This window comes from Lithobates pipiens, unplaced genomic scaffold, assembly GCF_037356315.1.
Source record: "Lithobates pipiens isolate NorthernLeopardFrog02 unplaced genomic scaffold, aLitPip1_a1.2 Scaffold_16, whole genome shotgun sequence".
In the NCBI taxonomy this organism is placed as follows: domain Eukaryota; kingdom Metazoa; phylum Chordata; class Amphibia; order Anura; family Ranidae; genus Lithobates; species Lithobates pipiens.
Genome location: NW_027507748.1, coordinates 56,408,107 through 56,421,698, shown reverse-complemented (window position 1 = coordinate 56,421,698; position 13,592 = coordinate 56,408,107).

Here is a 13,592-nt window from a genome sequence, read left to right as displayed (position 1 = left end):
ACTCCTCTGGACATCCCCCGATTGGGCACGAGATGGCCAGGCCACATTCAGCTCTCTTTAAAGGCGATATAAGTCTGGCTGAGCATTGTTCTATTCTCTTTGCTGAAATCGTGAGTCCGCCGTCCTCACTCCAGGCTTTGTTGTGAACTGCTCCTGCATTACTTCAATACAAATTCTCTATTGCACTATTGCAATATTCTGAATTATTGCTGTGACACCACACTGCCCCCACCTACAAGCTCATCAGCCGTCAATCACCCAAGATAAAGTTCTGGGACAGCTGCACTACTCAAAGGAGGAGCAGGAGTGCGGCTGTCCCGAACCTTTCTTTTGGATCACATTTGATTAGGTACACTGGCAAGGTGTATTGGGGTATCATTCAGAATTAATGACACTGGTAGGCACCACGCTTCTGGCCATGCATTGTGGTAACATATGATGGAACATGTGTTTTTTTTTTTAACAATTAAAAAAACTATTATTTCTGATAAATAGGTATTACAGTGGTGTGAAAAAGTGTTTGCCCCCTTCCTCATTTCCTGTTCCTTTGCATGTTTGTCACACTTAAGTGTTTCGGAACATCAAACCAATTTAAACAATAGTCAAGGACAACACAAGTAAACACAAAATGCAATTTGTAAATGAAGGTGTTTATTATTAAAGGTGAAAAAAAATCCAAACCATCATGGCCCTGTGTGAAAAAGTGATTGCCCCCTAAACCTAATAACTGGTTGGGCCACCCTTAGCAGCAACAACTGCAACCAAGCGTTTGTGATAACGTGCAATGAGGCTTTTACAGCGTCCTGGAGGAATTTTGGCCCACTCATCTTTGCAGAATTGTCCTAATTCAGTTACATTAGAGGGTTTTCGAGCATGAACGGCCTTTTTAAGGTCATACCACAACATCTCAATAGGATTCAGGTCAGGACTTTGGCTAGGCCACTCCAAAGTCTTCATTTTGTTTTTCTTCAGCCATTCGGTGGTGGACTTGCTGGTGTCTTTAGGATCATTGTCCTGCTGCAGAACCCAAGTTCGTTTCAGCTTGAGTACACGAACAGATGGTCGGACATTCTCCTTCAGGATCTCTTGGTAGACAGCAGAATTCATAGTTCCTTTTATCACGGCAAGTCTTCCAGGTCCTGAAGCAGCAAAACAGCCCCAGACCATCACACTACCACCACCATATTTTACTGTTGGTATAATGTTCTTTTTATGAAATGCAGTGTTCCTTCTACGCCAGATATACTTGGACACACACCTTCCAAAGAGTTCCACTTTTGTCTCATCGGTCCACAGAATGTTGTCCCAAAAGTCTTGGGGATCATCAAGATGTGTTGTGGAGAAATTGAGACGAGCTTTGATGTTCTTTTTGCTCAGCAGTGGTTTTCTCCTTGGAACTCTGCCATGCAGGCCATTTTTGCCCAGTCTTTTCCTGATGGTGGAGGCATGAACGCTGACCTTAACTGAGGCAAGTGAGGCCTGCAGTTCCTTGGACGTTGTTGTGGGGTCTTTTGTGACCTCTTGGATGAGTCGTTGCTGCGCTCTTGGGGTAATTTTGGGCGGCCGGCCACTCCTGGGAAGGTTCACCACTGTTCCATGTCTTCGCCATTTGTGGATAATGGCTCTCACTGTGGTTCGCTGGATTCCCAAAGCTTTGGAAATGGCTTTATAACCCTTTCCAGACTGATAGATCTCAATTACTTTCTTTCTCAATTGTTCCTGAATTTCTTTGGGTCTCGGCATGATGTGTAGCTTTTAAGGATCTTCTGGTGGACCTTACTGTGTCAAGCAGCTCCTATTTAAGTGATGCCTTGATTGTGAACAGGTGTGGCAATAATCAGGCCTGGGTGTGGCTAGAGAAATTGAACTCAGGTGTGGACAACCACAGTTATAGTATGTTTTAACAAGGGGGGCAATCACTTTTTCACACAGGGCCATGATGGTTTGGATTTTTTTTCACCTTTAGGCTGGGTTCACACTGCTGCGGGGGGAGATCCGGATGTGATTCGCACCGCAAATCACATCCGATCTCCGTAGCGACGCGAGTTCAGCCATACAGATAGTATGGCTGAATTTGCATCGCTCCCGCAGCAAACTCGCACGGGACCCTTTTTTTGGTCCGCAACAGAATCGGATCGCATGGGTGTTCACACCATGCGATCCGATTCCTGTGCGAGTCGGCAGATCGCACTGCGATATGCGGACGGATCTGGGGGTGTCATTAACATATCATTGACACTCCCAGCCGTCCGCATAGGGCAGTGTGAACTGCCGGCGGGAGGTGTGCGATGCGGGAAAACGCCGCGGATTTGCGGCGTTCCCGCATCGCAGCGGTGTGAACCCGGCCTTAATAATAAACACCTTCATTTACAAATTGCATTTTGTGTTTACTTGTGTTGTCCTTGACTATTGTTTAAATTGGTTTGATGTTCCAAAACACTTAAGTGTGACAAACATGCAAAGGAACAGGAAATGAGGAAGGCGGCAAACACTTTTTCACACCACTGTATGTTCTTTTATATATTATGTTTTTTAATCACAGATGACTGCAGGTTTATGTCCTTTTTTCTTCGGTTTAATTTTTATATGCATTTATGTATTACATTATCTATGTGTCCAAAAGGGCATTTTTAGAGATGTATTTTTTATGTCTCATTATTATTATATTTGGTTTTAAAATTGCAATATGGTATATGTCTTTTGTGTCCTCATGAGAGAAGTTGGTGCTTTGTGTACACGGGATAGCAGGACTTCCGTTTCCGGTCGTGGCTCCCGATGTTTATGCTGTGCTCTCCATGGTGACCGGGCTGGTATATCAGGTTCTCGGGTGACGCTGTAGCTCCACCCACCGCTGACGAAGTCCGTACAGGACGTAACATACATACGGGGGAAGGAGCTGCATTGCGGAAGTCACCTGCTGCTTGTCTGTTTATCGTGTTTTGCGGCTGTTATACTGCTGACCTATGCTGTTCAAAGTTTAGCCGTATGTTTCTTATGTACTTCAGTGCATTGTGCAGGCTATTGTTTATTCAATAAATTACTTTATAGTGTGCATTTAGATTGTGTTCACTTTTTTATTATATATACCACGTTCATCTACTCTGGAAGTATCCTGTATATGCCGCTGGACTGATTCATCTTTCTTACCCCATAGGTGGGAAACAAGCATGTATGACCATTTGTTCACCCAAGTGGTCCATTTGATCTGGTAACGCTGCGTACACACGACCAGACTTTTCAAGGGACTAGGAACGGACTTGGCCACACACAATCACACCAAAGTCCGACGGATTCGAATGTGATGATGTATGACTGGACTAGAATAAGGAAGTTCATAGCCAGTAGCCAATTGCTGCCCTAGCGTTGGTTTTTGTCCGTCGGACTAGCATACATACGAATGGATTTCTCGGTCCGGCGGAGTTCCGGTGGAAAAATTTAAAACATGTTCTATTTCTAAAGTTCACCGGATTTTTGGCAAGCAAAGGTCTGATGGAGCCCACACAAGATCGAATTGTCCGACGGACTCGTTCTGTTGGACCTTTGCTGTCAAAAAGTCTGGTCGTGTGTACGCGGCATAAGAGAGCATTATATTGATTGGGGAGAACCTGTCACTACGAACACCATGTACTGCAGTTGAGAACACTTTGATTATCATGTGGTGGATTCCATTCTACTCAATACTTTGTGTTGTTTGTGTATGGACTATTTTATTGCGCTGCACCTTTTTACATTTTATCTGTTTATTGAGGTGTTGTGGTTTGCCTTTTGGTGTTCAGCTTGCAATTGTTTATTTTAGCTGTCTGTTCATTTTTGTGTGCGCTGATTGTTTTTGTTTTACCCCCATCAACATAGTCAGTGTTGATGGGGGAATCCCTCCCACTGAGCTATTGTGTTCTTCCGGTGGGTAGAGAACCCTGCTGGGAGAGCACAGTGATTACTGCTAGTGGCTATAGCCGCTGGCAATAATTGCGTGCTTAAAATCAGACATGCTGGTTGGGTACAATCAGCATGCCCATAGCTGGATCATCTCCCCATAGCTGTATACATCTATGGCTGGCTTAATGAACACATGCTTTTTCTCTTGTAGACTGAGAAACATTTTGAACCTCTGAAACATTTTTATTGCTGTCTGCATCCCAATTTAAAGACATACTTCATATGCAGACCTGGCTCTTGGCCATCAAAGGGTTAATAGTGATCAGTAATGTCAATAAGATTTGCCAGACGGCTGCGTGGAAATTCTGTACATGGATCATGTGTTGTATTATTTGTACAGTATACAGAGAAAATACTTTCAGCTTGTCTTATGACTATGTAAATTGTTCAACAGAAAAGATGACACATCTGATATGTATATATGGCCTGCCTAATGTATAGTCTGACTGCGTGACGTTTGTCAAATATAAAGCATAAGTAATGGCAAAAACAAATATGTAGTATATTGCAGCTTCTTTTCAAGCTTTTACCTTTATTTTCACATAGTAATCCTACAGATAACATGCTCCCTGAACTAGAGCAACAATGCTAATGATAATAGTCAACACAGACAAAACGCACAGGAGGCTATCAGTTCACAAGATTTCTGGCAGGATCAACATGTATTTTTATACATTGGGCACAAACTGTGAAAAGGCAAACCCATGTAGTTAACTACTAATGCTGTCTTAGCCCTTGTACACGCGGTCGGAGAATCTGTCGGAATGAGTCTTATCGGACCGTGTCGTCAGATAATCCGACTGTGTGTGGTATGCATCGGACTGATTCCGTCCGAATCTCCGTCCGACCCAATTTTCCAACATGTTGGAAAGATTTCCCGACCTATATAAATTAGTGCTGCGCTTAAAGGCACCTATTTAAATGGATGAAAAAAAATTGTGCATAACTAACGAACAAACAAGTGAATGGAAAGTCCATGAAATATTTAAGAACAGTCCCAAAATTAATCACTCTGGTGCATCTAGAGCTTGGTTAAAAGTCCACAGATGGCATTCAAGGTAAATTATCTTGCCACATTCTCAGACCTCAAAAACTCTTGAAAATGGGTTATAGGCAAGTAGAGAAAGTAGATAACCTTACCAGATGGGTTGGACACATCCACCATATAGTAGTGTGTCTTGCAAGCTTATGGGGGGGCTCCAGCCACTCACCCCAGTACACCGACCAGATGTTGTTTTCCTCTCAGGGTTCCTTACGGTATCCGGATGGGGAAGGTGAGTAGGGTTTCCGTACCATAAACTGCTGTAGGGCTTGGTGCCAGAAGTCTCGTGAGGGTTCACCATAAAAGGAACAAAGCATAAAAAATGCCTCGCATGGTAAAATACAACCAATGATGGTTTATTGAAAAACAATTCTGATAGACAGAACTAAAATTATAAAATCACGTGATACATAAAAACAATAGCAATGTGGGGAGCAAACAACTGCTGGGTCATGACTTTAGTAACCTATTCATTTTTTATTTGCGACTATAAAGCAGAAAAAGTCGTATGATAATCGGATCGGGCCATTAGTCCATAGGGTTCAATATTGATTTGATTAACCCTTTGCAGCTATTACAGGGTCAACGCTTCTAGGAAGTATGTCCACAAGGTTTAGGAGTGTGTGGAATGTTTGACCATTCTTCCAGAAGTGCATTTGTGTGAGGCCAGGCACTGATGTTAGGCGAGAAGGTCTGGCTTGCAGTCTGCATCCAGTTTAGTCTATATCTACAGTGCATTCGGTGGTGTACTTTTTCTAATACATAATACACTTCAGGTGGTGTATTAAAAAAAAAAATATATATATATATATATATATATATATGTATATATATTGTGGCAGCACGCAGGTAAAGTCACCTGGTTGTATCCAGGATGGGAAATATGTGTGCCCTAGATTCAGGCTTTATGCAGACTTGTACAATTAGAGGGGAAGAGTTAATGAGCCCAGCTGAAGTAAGTGGGCTCATTAAGACCTCTACAAAAAACCCCAGCATGCTAAGGGAGATGCTCCATCCTGGAACCAGTTTTGTGTTGTATAGACTGGGGAGTGTGACGATTGTTCTGTGCGGTGAGTTAACGCCTGTGTGGCAAACCTCTACAACAGAGACAGGGACTGGTGCTGCACAAGGCTGCACTCAGTTGTTAGATAGGGAATCTAAGAGTGTAGTTAGAGGTCAAGCTGACCAAGGATTTATTTTCATGTTTTATTTTTGTTTGGCTGTTATATGTTTCACTGCATGTAGCATAAATAAACCGCATCTTTTGTTTTTTTGCATCTACAACGCTGTCTGCTGTGCCTGATTTTGTGTTGTGAACCCATCCAGGGGGTCACACACACCCGCTGCCGAGCTAACCCCTCACAGTTGGTGGAGAATTTTGGCAGTTTTTTTTTTTTTTTAAGGCCAGCATGGAGGAGATACTGAGACAGCTGACTCTAGCAAATGCAAATCAGCAGCAAACAAATGCGGGTTTACAAAAGAGCCTTGCAGCTCAGCAACAAGCCCAGCAGCAGGCAAATGCAAATCAGCAGCAGGCAAATGCAAATCAGCAGCAGACAAATGCAACTTTGCAGCGGAGTCTGGAAGCTCAGCAACAAGCCCAGCAGCAGACAAATGCAACTTTGCAGCAGAGTCTGGAAGCTCAGCAGAAAGCTCACCTGCAGAGTCTGGAAGCTCAGCAACAAGCCCAGCAGCAATCTGAAGCCCGCTTCATAGACCTGTTGCAGAAGCAAGAGCAGAATTTTCAACAGAAAATAGAGACATTAATACAGCAACGTCCGCAGACCAATGAAGCAAGTGGTTACAATAATACCGCATCCTTTGGTGTGAGCCGTTTATTGACAAAAATGACTGGATAGGATGATCCGGAGGTGTTTTTGACCACATTTGAAAGGACTGCTGAAAGGGAAAAGTGGCCTAAGGAGCAATGGGCTGGACTGGTGGCCCCTCTGTTAACTGGGGAATCGCAGAAAGCTTATTATGACCTAGAGCCTGACCAAGCAAAAGACTATGTGGTACTAAAAACAGAAATATTGGCACGGCTGGGTGTCACCCTGGCCGTCCGGGCTCAGCGTGTGCATAATTGGACTTTTCAGGTTGGAAAACCCCCCAGATCTCAAATGTATGATCTCATTCACCTGAGCAGGAAGTGGCTGCAACCAGAGATTTTGACCGCACCAAACATTGTGGAACGTGTGGTTATGGATCGTTTCCTGAGAGCTCTTCCTACTGCCATCCAAAAATGGGTAAGCCATGGAGACCCAGAAAATGCAGATAAACTTGTGGATCTGGTTGAGAGGTACTTGGCTACAGAGAACTTGACCACCTCTTCCAGGGACTCACGGACTTTCTACCCTAAGACCAGATCATCCCCAGTGGCGGGTAAGATGACTCCAAGGGGTGAGGGTGGAGAGAGTGAGAGGGTGGGAGTTCTACCTAAGGTCTGGCGGGAGCAGCCCAGGAAGCCCATGCTGCAAGAGGCAGCGAAAAAGATTATTTGCTACCGCTGCCGGCAAGAGGGACATATTGCAGCCAATTGTCCCGTTGTGGATGAGCCTATGCAATGTGACTTTATAAGGGAGAGACGTCAGTCACTGTTTGCGACAGTTGCATGCACTGCCATTCGGGGACCTGAGAAACATTTATGTAAAATGTGTATTAATGGTAGAAATGTTGATGTTTTGCTGGATTCAGGTAGCCTGGTAACATTGATAAAAGCTGAATTAGTTACCACAGAGGTCTCTGGGAAGAACAAGGTGGCTGTTATTTGTGTGCATGGGGACACCCGAGAGTATCCTGTAACTTCAGTGTTTTTTGAGACCCCCAAAGGTAACCTCTCTCATCAGGTGGGGTTAGTGTCTCACTTACCACATGATGCTATTGTGGGAAGGGATTTTCCAAAGTTCTGGGAACTCTGGGATTGTCCAGAGCCCCCCACTGGTGCCCCTATAAACCAGGAAGATGACCAGAATTCCTCTGGGAGTGGTGAGGACTCTCCTGAATTTCCCTTGTCGGTATTGGCAGGGGAAACTCGAGAAACTGGGGAGGAGCCAACATCCTCAGATGAAAACATGCCGTCGGTGGAGTTTTCGGATCTTGAGGTTCACAGGGAAAATTTTGCCACAGAGCAGTTAAAAGACCCTACCCTAATAAAGGCACGGGAAAATGTGGTGAAAATAGATGGCGAGTTAGTGAACCCAGATAAGACTTGCACTTATCCTTACTTCACTATGGAAAGGGACCTGCTGTATCGAGTGGCTCAAAGGGCAGAAGAAACCATTGAGCAACTTGTGGTGCCCAAACCCTACAGGAAGTTGGTGTTAGAATTGGCCCATGGGCACATTCTGGGAGGTCATCTGGGGACAGAGAAAACCAGAGAGAGGATATTGCAGAGATTCTATTGGCCTGGGGTCATGAAGGAAATAGAAAATTATTGTTCCTCCTGCCCTGTGTGTCAGAAGTCGGCACCTATGCCACATTTCCGTAACCCGCTGGTACCTCTTCCTATCATTGAGGTCCCCTTTGAAAGGATCGCAATGGATTTGGTAGGTCCGATAATGAAGTCCGCTAGGGGGCATCAGTACATTTTGGTTATATTGGACTATGCCACCCGTTATCCGGAAGCAATTCCTCTTCGAAATACCTCGGCCAAAACCATAGCCAAAGAGCTATCTCTTGTTTTTAGCCGCGTGGGTATTTGTAAGGAACTGCTTACGGACCAAGGTACACCCTTTATGTCCAGGGTTATGAAAGAACTATGCAAGTTGTACAAAGTGACACAATTGCGTACATCTGTGTATCACCCCCAAACAGATGGGTTGGTTGAAAGATTCAACAAAACCCTAAAACAAATGTTAAAGAAGGTGGTGGATAGAGATGGAAAGAATTGGGACTGTCTAATACCCTATCTGATGTTTGCCATTAGGGAGGTACCCCAATCCTCTACGGGTTTCTCACCCTTCGAGTTGCTCTATGGGAGACACCCAAGAGGGCTGCTGGATATCGCCAAGGAAACTTGGGAAAATGAGAGTTCTCCTCACAGGAGCGTGATTGAGCATGTCGCCCTGATGCAAGATAGAATTGCACAGGTAATGCCAATTGTAAAGGAACATTTAACCCAAGCGCAGTTAGCACAGCAGAGAGTGTACAACCGTGGGGCCAAGACCCGTACTTTTTCCCCGGGGGATAGGGTCTTGGTGCTAGTCCCTACGGTTGAAAGCAAATTTCTGGCCAAATGGCAAGGTCCATATGAAGTAATTGAAAAAATTTGTGAGGTGAACTACAGGGTTAGACAGCCAGGAAGGCGAAAGCCGGAGCAGATCTATCACATCAATCTGCTGAAAGCCTGGAGGGATAGGGAATCCCTAGTCGCAGAGACTTTGTCACAAGCACAGCCTGACTGCTTAGTTCCTGAGGTTAGAATAGCAGACACCTTATCGAAAGCCCAACAACAGGAGGTTAAAGAGTTTGTACTTCGTAACAAAGAGATTTTCTCTGAGCTGCCGGGACAAACATCTGGTGTAGAGCATGACATTATCACCCCGCCAGGAGAAAGGGTAAAACTAAAACCTTATAGAATACCAGAGGCCCGACGGGAGGCAATACGTGGGGAGGTTCAAAGGATGCTGGAATTGGGTGTGATAGAGGAGTCCCAGAGTGACTGGTCCAGTCCTATCGTACTAGTGCCCAAACCTGATGGGAGCTGGCGGTTTTGTAACGATTTTCGACAATTGAATAAAGTTACAAAATTTGACACCTACCCCATGCCGCGTATAGATGAGTTGATTGACCGGCTGGGAACAGCCCGATATATGACAACTCTTGATCTCACCAAAGGGTATTGGCAAATTCCCCTGGCCGAGTCGGCCAAGGAGAAAACTGCGTTTTTAACCCCAGATGGGGCATTCCAATATAAGAGAATGCCGTTTGGGTTACAGAATGCACCGGCAACATTCCAGCGGAAAATGGATAAGATTCTGAGGCCCCATCAGAAATATGCTGCAGCTTACCTGGATGATGTGATTATCCATAGCACAGACTGGGTCTCACATTTGCCAAAAGTACAAGCAGTCCTAGACTCTATCCAGGAAGCTGGGTTTACGGCCAATCCAAAGAAGTGTACCATTGGACAGGAGGAGGCCAAATATCTTGGGTACACTATTGGGAGGGGGGTGATAAAACCCCAAGTCAATAAAGTCGAGGCCATACAGAGTTGGCCACGTCCCAACAGCAAGAAACAGGTACGAGCCTTTCTGGGAATCGCTGGCTATTATCGACGATTCATTCCCCATTTTGCTTCTCAGGCTGTACCCCTCACCAACCTGACAAAAGGGAAAGAGTCTGTCATGGTTAAATGGTCCCCAGAGGCTGAAGAAGCATTTCAGTCCTTAAAAACAGCCTTATGTAGCCAGCCAGTGTTGTACTCACCAAACTTCTCTAAGGACTTCGTGGTACAAACTGATGCATCAGACGTTGGGTTAGGAGCAGTGTTATCCCAGGTCTGGAACGGGGAAGAGCACCCAGTCATTTACCTCAGCAGGAAGTTGAAGTCCCATGAGGTAAATTACTCCACGATTGAGAAGGAATGTTTAGCAGTGAAGTGGGCTCTAGATTCCCTTCGGTACTATCTGCTAGGTAGGCACTTTGACCTGGTGACTGATCACGCTCCTTTAAAGTGGATGGCTCAAAACAAGGAGACCAATAGAAGGGTAAATAGGTGGTTCCTGGCCCTACAGGAATTTAACTTTACAGTTAAGCATCGCCCTGGTGTTAAAATGGGGAATGTGGATGCTTTGTCTCGGATACATGCGTGTCTGACTGCTTGTGTTACAACCCCAAGGTTGAAACAAGAGGGGGGGGGTATGTGGCAGCACGCAGGTAAAGTCACCTGGTTGTATCCAGGATGGGAAATATGTGTGCCCTAGATTCAGGCTTTATGCAGACTTGTACAATTAGAGGGGAAGAGTTAATGAGCCCAGCTGAAGTAAGTGGGCTCATTAAGACCTCTACAAAAAACCCCAGCATGCTAAGGGAGATGCTCCATCCTGGAACCAGTTTTGTGTTGTATAGACTGGGGAGTGTGACACTTGTTCTGTGCGGTGAGTTAACGCCTGTGTGGCAAACCTCTACAACAGAGACAGGGACTGGTGCTGCACAAGGCTGCACTCAGTTGTTAGATAGGGAATCTAAGAGTGTAGTTAGAGGTCAAGCTGACCAAGGATTTATTTTCATGTTTTATTTTTGTTTGGCTGTTATATGTTTCACTGCATGTAGCATAAATAAACCGCATCTTTTGTTTTTTTGCATCTACAACGCTGTCTGCTGTGCCTGATTTTGTGTTGTGAACCCATCCAGGGGGTCACACACACCCGCTGCCGAGCTAACCCCTCACAATATATATAAATAAATATATATATATATATATATATATATATATATATACAGTGGTGTGAAAAAGTGTTTGCCCCCTTCATAGGAACTATGAATTTTGCTGTCTACCAAGAGATCCTGAAGGAGAATGTCCGACCATCTGTTCGTGTACTCAAGCTGAAACGAACTTGGGTTCTGCAGCAGGACAATGATCCTAAACACAAGTCCAGCAAGTCCACCACCGAATGGCTGAAGAAAAACAAAATGAAGACTTTGGAGTGGCCTAGCCAAAGTCCTGACCTGAATCCTATTGAGATGTTGTGGTATGACCTTAAAAAGGCCGTTCATGCTCGAAACCCCTTTAATGTAACTGAATTAGGACAATTCTGCAAAGATGAGTGGGCCAAAATTCCTCCAGGACGCTGTAAAAGCCTCATTGCATGTTATCGCAAACGCTTGGTTGCAGTTGTTGCTGCTAAGGGTGGCCCAACCAGTTATTAGGTTTAGGGGGCAATCACTTTTTCACACAGGGCCATGATGGTTTGGATTTTTTTTCACCTTTAATAATAAACACCTTCATTTACAAATTGCATTTTGTGTTTACTTGTGTTGTCCTTGACTATTGTTTAAATTGGTTTGATGTTCCGAAACACTTAAGTGTGACAAACATGCAAAGGAACAGGAAATGAGGAAGGGGGCAAACACTTTTTCACACCACTGTATATATATATATATATATATATATATATATATATATATATATATATATATAGATAGATAGATAGATAGATAGATAGATAGATAGATAGATAGATAGATCTATATATCGATATACAGGATAGATAGATAGATAGAAATGCTAGTTTGGCCAAATTGCTAGCAGTGCAACTGGTGCCTTTTCAGCTGGTAGACTCTGCCCTCTTTTGTGAATTTGTGTAAGATGCTGTACCTCAGTGGCAGGTTCCAAAACGCCATTTCTTTTCCATTCCGGCTCTCTACCGGCATGTGGAAGGTAATGTTTTGGCCTTGTTGTACAGGGCGGTCATCAGTAAGGTTCATAATACTCATGGTCCAGCAGGCATGGGCAGGGGCGTTGCCTTTCCTTCAGAGCACACTGGGTAACTCTGCTGGCAGCTGGGAAGGAAGCAAGACAGGGTTTGGTGTTGTTGGAGCTTGTTCCGCCACACGTCTCCAAAATTCTAGTGGTGAATCTGCCACAGCACTCTCCTTCACCCCCCTCTTCTTCTTCCTCTATGGCCTCTTCTGCAGATTTGTCCTCTGAACCAGCAGTGCTCCGTAAGCGTTCAAGGGGCTACGCAAGCAGTCAGGCTAAAAGATGCCATGCGGTGCTTGAGTTGGTCTGCCTAGGGGACAGGAGCCACACTGGGGCAGAGATTCTGTCAGCTCTGTGGGGGCAGGCTCAGAGGTGGTTGACGCTATGCCAGCTTCAGCCAGGAATGGTTGTATGGGTCAATGGCATCAACCTTCTCTTAACCCTCTGACAGGGACCCATGTTTCATGTTTGGCACACGTCCTGAATTTGGTGGTACAGCGGTTCTTGAGCAGGTACCCAGGCTTACAGGATCTCCTGAGGCAGACCAGAAAAGTCTGTGGTCATTTCTGCCGGTCATACAATGCCAGTGCTCAGCTGGCTGACATTCAAATGGAATGCAACCTGCCCACCAACCGCCTCGTTTGTGACATGCCCACCAGGTGGAACTAAATGTTGGCAATGCTGCAGCAGCTGCACACACAGCAGAGGGCCATCAATGATTGCCTGTATGAGTATGGAACCAGGACAGGGTCAGGGGAGCTTGGGTTCTATTCGTCACTCCAGTCGCTACTGATCAAGGATGAATGCACTGTCCTGTCACCATTTGAGGAGGCCAAAAGATGGTGAGCAGTGACAATACATGCATCAGTGACACTGTCCCTTTTGTCTTCCTGCTGGAGCACATGCTTCGTGGAATCATGGACAGGGAACTTGAGGCAGAACTGCGGGAGGAAGAGGAGATCTTCCTTTCCTCTTTATTCAGATAGAATTCCTGTGGGCCCGCCAAACACACAGGAAGAAAAGGAGGAGGATGATTGTGTCAGCATGGTTGTAGAGGATAACACTCAGCAGCAGTCTTCAAGGGATGGTTTTCAGTCCCCAGAAACCCAAGGAATTGTACGTGACTGGGAGGAGGAAGTTACGGATCATGCGATCCTTGGAGACCCAGAGGACTCAGAATCGAATGCTTCT